Source organism: Condylura cristata, unplaced genomic scaffold (genome assembly GCF_000260355.1).
Source record: "Condylura cristata isolate star-nosed mole 26May11 unplaced genomic scaffold, ConCri1.0 scaffold00026, whole genome shotgun sequence".
Classification (NCBI taxonomy): domain Eukaryota; kingdom Metazoa; phylum Chordata; class Mammalia; order Eulipotyphla; family Talpidae; genus Condylura; species Condylura cristata.
In genome coordinates, this window is record NW_004567127.1 from 3,907,596 (window position 1) to 3,916,263 (window position 8,668).

The 8,668-nt window shown below is 48.8% G+C and overlaps 1 long non-coding RNA gene across 3 annotated transcripts in view; it reads right to left on the reverse strand.

Annotated features, from left to right (window-relative positions):
* The window catches only part of LOC105854111, a 25,487-nt gene extending 17,055 nt beyond the window's left edge, over nt 1-8,432 (reverse strand). Inside the window, exons 1-3 of one of the 3 annotated variants that reach the window (XR_001145833.1) lie at nt 8,309-8,432; nt 2,886-2,956; nt 523-621 (exon numbers count right to left, since the gene is read on the reverse strand). This is a non-coding gene — a long non-coding RNA (uncharacterized LOC105854111). Of the gene's footprint in view, nt 1-522; nt 736-2,885; nt 2,957-8,308 lie in introns of all 3 variants that reach the window. The other 2 variants (XR_001145832.1, XR_001145831.1) reach the window with 2 other exon arrangements.
* Between the last annotated feature and the right edge of the window lie 236 nt (nt 8,433-8,668).

An 8,668-nucleotide genomic window follows, 5' to 3' on the forward strand; every position in this document is an offset into this window, starting at 1 on the left:
TTGTCGAAAAGAAGGGTCAGCCATGATGACTCTGTGGGGTCCCCCAACTGCAGAACTGGTTAGACAGGAAATCCTCTCACGCTCGGGAATCAGCTGTCCCGAGGCTGTGGCCCATGTCTGGGTGAGCCAGCTCCGGGCAGGTGTGGAAAGAGGCCTGGAGGACTCTGCTCAAGTTCACAGGAAAACCCAAGCTGTGATCTTAAAAAGCAAAACAAATAAGCAAGCCAAGCCCGCTGTAGTCACCCCATCTTTTCTGGGGGGTGAAGACCACCCACTCTCTGACTCCCCACGCACAGACAGCTTGAGTCCACTACGGGATACATCCTTCAGCTGCCCTCTGCTGCAGACAATCAACTGCTTGCTGAGTGAACCGTGGGCCAGAACCCTGCCATGATCAGTAATAAAACAGTAAAAATGTTTCCACGTATATTATGGAGTAAATAGAACTACACCAAAGGACACAGACACTGTAGGAAAGCTCACATATGTTTCTGGTAGTTATCAAAGGATGATGATGCTCACATTTTTATCTTTGGCTTCCACTGTCTCCCAGCAGCTGCCCAGGGCTGTGGTCTGAGTCAGGGGTCCTTGTGCTCAAAAGCCGAACTCCAGACACACGAGCTGATGGCAGGAAATCACGGTTAGCCTGGAGCCCATGATCTCAGGAGGTGGAGGACAGCGTCTCAAAGGTCATCTCCCCAAGGTGGAGACATGCAGGGACTTATCTGCGGGACACTGAGAAGGGGAGAGGCGAACGGGTCTGCATCAGTAGGAGTTCAGAGAAATGGGCTGGGGTTCCTAGGGACGGTGTTCACGCCCCTTTGCCTCATCTCACCCGGGTCTGTGGGTCTGTCTCGGGGCTGGTGGGCATGGTGACGAGGCCCCGGGTTAATCCTCGTCTTACTTCTACCTCCTTCTTTAACTCAGCTGGTCTGGCTTGGATTTCTGGGTTGGTTGCAAGATAAGGTAAGGCAGCACAGAGCGAGGCCCAACGAGGCAAACGAGGACTGTAGCCCAGGGCCGGACAGTCCTTCCACCCAGAATGACCTCGTTCTGACTCATCTTTGTGAGTTTAGGTATGACTTATGTATGACCAGTTTTTTTTTTTAAAGATTTATTTATTTGTGCATACAGAACTGGGGTACAGGCCAGAGGCTCAGGGGCGGCGAGAGGCTTCACCAGAGACAGACTGGGGAGCAGAACAGGCAGATCGACGAAGTCCACTGCTGAGGGGAGCAGCGGACGGGTCAGGAGAGGTCTGCCGCGCCATGTGGGTCACCTCCGGGGCAGGCGGGGATCGAACTCATGCGGAAGCAGCTTTAGATTCTCAATGCTGTGCTTTAACCCGCTGCGCCACCAGGGAGGGCCAATGTATGACCAGTTTTTTAATTATTCATTGAAGTCATGTAAGCTAGAGCTCTTAAGAGTCTTTTTTTTTTTTAGCGCACTCGCTAATTATTTGCCAATTATTGCTTTGATCCCTAACACATCCTAACTATTTGGTTAGTAATTCTTGTCAACTATGTTGCCAAAACTCCTCTATCATCTATCCACTTCTCTTCAAATTAACTGTTCCTGCCTTAATTTGGTATTTCTGCTCAAGGGAATCATGGGCCCAGCAACAAATTAGTGGATAAAGAAGTGGTTGATATGCACCGTGGTGGAATATTACTCAGCTGTGTGAAAGAAAAGGAGGGACTCTGACCATTGGCAACAACATGGATGGAGCTGGATGGGATTATGTTAAGAAAAATAAGTCAGAATGGGAAAAGCAAACACCAGATGACTTCACTCATTTGTGGAGTGTAAGTGGCCAAAGCAAAGGAACAGACAAAGCGAAACCACAGCAAGATTTGGGGTCCGATGCGGGACTGGCGGGGGGCCCAGCGGCTGCTGCTGGAGACAGCCGATGCCTCAGTGGTGGCTGTGGGGTGGCTGCACATATCTGAAGAGGTGTGACCCTCCTGAAACACATATGACTCTCTAAACCAACATTACCACAGTTCAAAAATAAGTATAAAGTGTAAAGAATAAAGTATATTTATAATTTCAACATGCAAGCACTACAGAGAAGTACCAATGAGCTATTTTACTCTTCGCCACCATAAATCTTTGAAAACTGGGAACTCTTTCTATTTCTAGTTTGCACTAACCTCAGTTCAAGTGTTTCAAAGTGACATATGGCTAGTGGGTCCCACGCTGGACACCACAAGCCTGAAGCAGTGAGCCACGCTGGACACAGCAAGGATAAAGTGTTCAGCTATCGTGTGATAGTCCAGAGCCAGCTCCTCAGCCGTCTTTGCACCCCACTGCTGCTGCTTAGCCCCCAGATGCTCACAGGCACCCTCTCTGCTGAACCCCTCTCTAGTCTGGTGCTCGGCGTGTAGCATTCCAAAGATGTTCTTGATGGGACTCTGTTTAAAAGAAAGTCATGAAATGCTAAAGCCAGAAGGATTTGTCTTCCAGAGTTCCCTGAAAACACTGTGAATTCCTTATCAATAATAGAAGAAAGAAAGGATTTCAGGTCCTGCACACTGGGCAAAAAAATCTAAAGAATTTATTAAAACACAGTGGAGGTTTAAATGCTACCTAGAAACAGGTGCTTAAAAAAAATAGGGGCTGTCCACATGACATACATAACTGGGCTTTGCCTTGGCTGGTGCGGATTACTTATGTTTTCTTGCATCCAGGAACATTATTTATTTATAATTCCTTGCAACACGTCAGGGACTAATGTACAGACTTCCCTATATGACATAATATATTATATTCTGTCCGGGCCTAAATGCTGTTGTCAGGGTGCGAGGCACTTTAGCTCAGAAGGGAGCTGGTATTTGCATCAGGAAAGACGCTACGTTAAATGATGCCTGCCCGTTTCCACTCACCGCATTCGGGCTTTATATGAGGGGAAAGGCATTTATTTGCGTAACATTTTCAACAGCACTTCTTCCTCCCCCTAAAAAAGAAGGGAGAGAAAAACAGAAAGTAGAGTGCTATAACAAAGGAATCTGCAATTCCACGGAATCTTGTGAAGAAAACAGCATGACATAAAGCACAGTGCATAAATGTTTTATTTATAGTCAGAAAACCCATTATTAAATGTCTACCTCCCACCTCAGGCCTCTGTGAAATAAAGGAGGAAATTTAAAAACAAAGAAAATTGATATTTAACTGTCGACGACATTTTTCAAATTAAAAAGCCTTCACTGAAAAACAAAATATTTTCCTTTATACATAAGGAATATTTTCCAATTTCCCAATAAGTAGTTTCATGTAATCTTAATGTAATTTAACAAAATGACATACCTAAGATTTTAGTTCATAGATTTCAGCGAACAAAAATGATAATAAAAAAGTAAGAGCTGGAGAAGTGGATGACTGTCACAACAGAACACTGTTAACTGGCAGAGCCGAGGGGTGGGTGCTTGGGCATCACTCACTGCTCCCCACTTTCTCAGGGCAGGGGTGAAGGAGGAGGGCCCAGTGCTGAAGCTGCTCCCCATTCTGTCTCTGTGGAGTCCTCTCACCCTTGCACCTCTGGCCTGCACCCCAGCTCTTGTGTGTATAAATAAGTAAATGTTTCAAAAAGCAGTACTGGTGAGGAACCACCTACGTGCCAAGGGCAGATGGGCACACTGAGAAGGTGTGATACACAATACATAACGGACTACTACTCAGCTGAAAAATGGAAGATGAAATCTTGCAGTTCGCAACAACGTGGATGGAGCTGGAGGAGATTCTGCTCAGTGAAACCAATCAAAAGTAGAAAGACAAATACCTGATGATCTCACTCACCTGAGAAATATCAAGAAACAAAGCAAAGAAACAGGCAAAAGAAACCCTTGGAATCTCACTGCAGAATGAGGTTACCAGAGGGGGCGGGTGGGAGCGAAGGTGGAGGGGCCCAGTGAACTGTGGTGGGTGGTGGGGGGTGGCCGGTGCTTTGCTGGGGGGCGGGGGTTGCACACTTTCAAAGAGGTGTGAACCTGTCTGTACTCCTAAGTCTGCACAGTGTTGTGATCAAAGTCACCTCAATTAAAAAAAAAAAAAAAAAGAATAGCAGTCCGATGGGAGACAAGGCGTTAGAGTGAACCACGCAGCAGGTGGGAGTCGGGAGCCACGGACGGGGGTCCGGGCAGCCTGGTGCCCGGGCAGCCTGGTGCCCAGGTCTTTGCCCCGTAGTGGCTGGACTTTGTCATGTAAAAACTACTTACTGCTAACCCCGCATGAGCCAGACACGCAGCCAGACACTGTGGGTACCCGAAGAACCCAGCTTAAACAGCACTGGCCCTGGATGACGGGCCATCGGGCAAGCTGCCACCTGCATGGATCTCTCAGCAAAGGGCTGCTTCGAAGTCCACGTTTATGATTAGTCTTGCAAGCCAACATGTTTGTTAAGTATAAATAATGCAAGAACCCTAAGAGAGGGGGAAAATAGCAGATGCCAAGCTTAAAGCAATTTACAGAGTACAAATGTGCCTTTTTGGGTTCATTCTCCATTGGGTGCTATGCACCGCACAGCACTCTGAGGCATTGTTGGGGTTCTTGCTGTATGCGGCACAAACTCAATCTCTAAGTGTACCGTTTCCCTTAGCACAGCACCGACTTATTTAATGCCATACATTTCACACGGAAGATAAGTGATCTAAAAGACCAGTCTCACCACACAGGCACATTCACTTCTGAATGAATGAGTGGAATGTATCAAGCGCTTCTTGAATCCTTATTTCAAAACAGGTTAGTATTGTTACTTGATCAACACAGAAAAGAAATCCACAGAGAGAGAGGAGGAGAATATGCAACAGAGAAGACTGAGCGTAAAGCTTATTACTCTAGACCAGGGAGCGCGGGAGGCAGCTTCCCACCAGCCAACCGAACTCTGCCCAGGGGCGTGGCTGAGCATGTTGGACAATTGGGAGGGAGTGAGGAGAGCAAGAAGACCTTGAAAAAGACTGCTGGGAAATTTTTTTTTCTGAAAGGGTAGGCAAGGTTATTAAATAATAATGGAAATGATGTCTCACTGAGCTCAGGTGACCTACAGGCAATTACACAAAAAGAGCTCTGAAATCTCGAATAAACCAGCCGTTTTATTTTACACCTTCTCAAAGCTGAGGAGTTGTCTACTTATCACAATTTTTATCACAAGAGTAGTCCAGTATCAGGTATAGGAGATTACAATTTGTTGGATAATTTGCTAGATACTTAGAATTGGCTCAGGTGACAGTGTATTTCCAGATAAAAATCAAATGCAGCGCCACAAATTCTGCATACGTCGACCTGTCTCAGTTCCAGATACACAAAATAGAAGACAAGTGAGCACCATCTCAACTTTATCAGAACTTCCACTGCAATTACTTCCACCAGATGGCACTAAAGACTGCATTTCAGGAAAGACTCAAACTCAGAAGGCAAACATAACAACGAATACAAAATCCTAATATGACAGAAATAAACTATGGATTTCCTCAGTCATCTATCTTGGCATTGTGACTAGTTTCTTAGAAACTAAACTTGAGTCGTGGCCATCACTGGAAACATTTCTAAATCACATTATTTCAGACACCATGCTCAGTGTCGGGTGGGCAAAATACAAGCTCATCCTTCGTCCTCAGGAGGTCAGTGAGGGCAGGGAGGGCGCAAAGAGCACAGAGGGCAGAATCTAACAGGCAGACACAACCGAAATGCTGTTGGAGACTTGAGGAGGGCCCTCGCTGCGTCCCACCGGCATCTCAAAAAAAGACGTGGTTGTTGGAGGATTCCCAGAGAAGCTGAAGTCTGGAAGACCAAGCTTTGCTGAATGCATAGGAGTTCACGGGGGAGAGAAGGGCTGGGTGTCCCAAGCAAGCCGCAGGCGCAACCATGAGAAGGCCTGAAGCGAGGGCCACACTCTGGGGCCAGGAGGCCGCGCTCCCTGCCTCAGCAATAACAAGCCTTTATTAGATGCCTACGGTGCCCACACTAGGTTGGTGGCAAAGGGTATTTCATCTCAAAAGACAAAGAATGTGTGGGTGCACACACAGGTACTGTATGTGTTGCGTATACACATATACTCATGCCCACTAACACATACATGTAGCTGCATGATTCACTTACTATTTCAATGTAGTACAAACTGCAAAGTGAATGTGTAGGCCAATGAGCTTTAGATTTCAAATCTGGAACCTTGAAATAACAGGGAGTTTTCGATAAATACCAAGCAGTGTCACTCTATGTGGAATACAGAGAAACCAAAGAAACGATCGGATAAACTTCAAAACTGACCCTTGAAAGCTGGGTCTGAAGCACCCAGGGGGAAAGGGGAGAGGCTAAAACCTAGGGGGTGGCTGGGAAGGAGACCACCGTGTGGTGTGGGTGCTTTGTTTTGGGAAAACTATGTCCACCATGCCTGAGGGGAGAAAACCTCCACTGAGAAAAAAACAGGATGTAAGATAATGACACATCATTAATAAAAACAAAAGAAAGAAAGAACTGGGGATTCAAGGAGGTAGAATGAAGCAGGTGTGATGGGGAGGGGTCATTTAAATAATAAAAGTGGAAGAATTCTGCAGCCAGAATTGGCAGACCAAGCAGTGTGCTAGGCAGTGCAGAGGGAATACATCAAAAGCCAGGCTCGGCCGACTAAGGAATCCAGAGTTTACCTATGGAGAGAGCAAATGACTGAAACATTTAGAATGAAGACTGACTTAGAGCATTTTATAATTAATCTGGAAAAACTGTGTAGGAGGGAGCCAAAAAAGGTGACGGGCTGGGATAACCCAGAGACCACTGTAATGTGAGTTGACAGTGATAAAGTCCTGTGTCAGCCTAAAGTCTGCAGTCACGTATTGGCAGTTGGGATGGAAAGATTCTGGTACTTGTATGGACATGGAAACAGAGAAAAGAGGCCAGGAGCACTATAAGGTTTCAGGATGAACGGGAAGGCAATGATATGGTCACGAGAATACAATAGGGGAGTTCACAACAGTGGGAAAGAAAACAGTAACTGACTGGGATAGGATCTTGGGTCAGGCATCTAAGACAAGGGTTCGTGTCTCAGGTGTGTTACACTAGGCTTATCACCAGACCTCTCTGAGACTCAGTTTTCTGAGTTGTTAAAGGATTAAATGAAACAATGCACATGTAAATGATAAAGTACTTCTTCAACAAGAGAACCGTAGACATCTGCCATGCAAAGTGCGAGAGCATGAATAAGAGATGGCCAGAGCAGCCGGGAGGGCTGTGGGGTGACGTCTGAGCCACAACATGCAGCAAGCCCATCTGCCGCTCCTGCCACTGACTCCAGCACACAGGGATGCAGAACACAGATTCCGAGCACAGGAGGCGTGGAGAGCACAAGAGGCGGAAGCAACCCAGGTAAAATTCTTCTCAGAAAGGCCCTTTGCAGGCACCCTTAATTTTGTAAATTACAGGTGATTTTGGTTCTAAAAAGTGGCATTTGACTCATTGAAATGTTACATTTGGGAAATGGCTAGAGCCCCCCCCCCCCCCTCTTTTTTTTTTTTTTTTTAAGATTTATTTATTTAAGCATACAGGGCTGGGGTACAGGCCAGGGGTGCAGGTGCGGTGAGAGGCTTCACCGGAGGAAGAGCGGGGAGCAGAACAGGTCGACTGACGAAGTACACTGCTGAGGGGAGCAGCGGGCGGGTCAGGAGAGGCCTGCCACGCCATGCGGGGTCACCCCAGGGCCAGGGATCGAACTCATGCTGCAGTGGCTTTAGCTTCTTAGTGCTGTGCTTTAACCCGCTGCGGGTTACGGCGCTCACCAGACCTCCCAACTTTTTTACATAGTTTCTTTTTCACAGTTTGGAATCAACGGGTTTTGTTTTTCCGATCGAAACTTTGTAGGCGACTGGCGACAAGTGGGGGGTCAGGAGCGCTAGCGCCACCTTTTCTGGATTCGGGAGGTTCCAATGAGCCGAACCAGGCGACACATGGTCAGGACACCCGAAAGGCGGAGACACGTTGCAAAGGCCGCCTCCTGGGCTCATCACCCCGAGCATCTTGTGAGCCCACAAAGGGCGTGTGGCTCTCTGACATCCTCCACTGCCCCATTGTGACCGGGCTGATAAAGCGGCGGGGCACACGCGCGCCTTTCCTGCCGACCCTCGCCTAGCGTTCTGGGTGACCTGTGTTAACCTCCCAAGTCGCCGGCAGCGTGGCCCAGACGCGCGAAGCCACGACCTCTCCAGCCCCCCGGAATCCGGAGTCCAGCTCCCCGCTCCCGGTCCCCTCCGTGGTCGCCTCCACCCCCAGGGCGGCTGGGCCCGGGCCCACATCAGGTCCCAGCACGAGGGCCCGGGGACCTTACCCCCGGGAAAAGGCAGAAGCTAGAGAGCGCCGGTAACCCGCACGCCCGGCAGGCGCAACTCGCGAACTAAAATAAACCGCAGAAGCCAAAGGGCTGCCACGCGCGGGGTGACGTTCCGCGCGTCAAAGGCCTCCGGGCCCGGGAAACACCTCGCCTACAACTCCCAGCAAGCTCTGCGCCGCGCGGGGCCAACGGACGGCACCGCTTGCCAATGGGGAGTCCAGCGTGACTCGCCGGGCCAACCGGGAGCGCCCGGGGGCCGACCCTGCGGCCGGGAGGCGGGGCTTTCTAGGTGGCGCCGTCGATGACGAAAGGGGCGGGCCCCGCGAAGTGGTGACGCCATTAGCCTGCGCCGCTCAC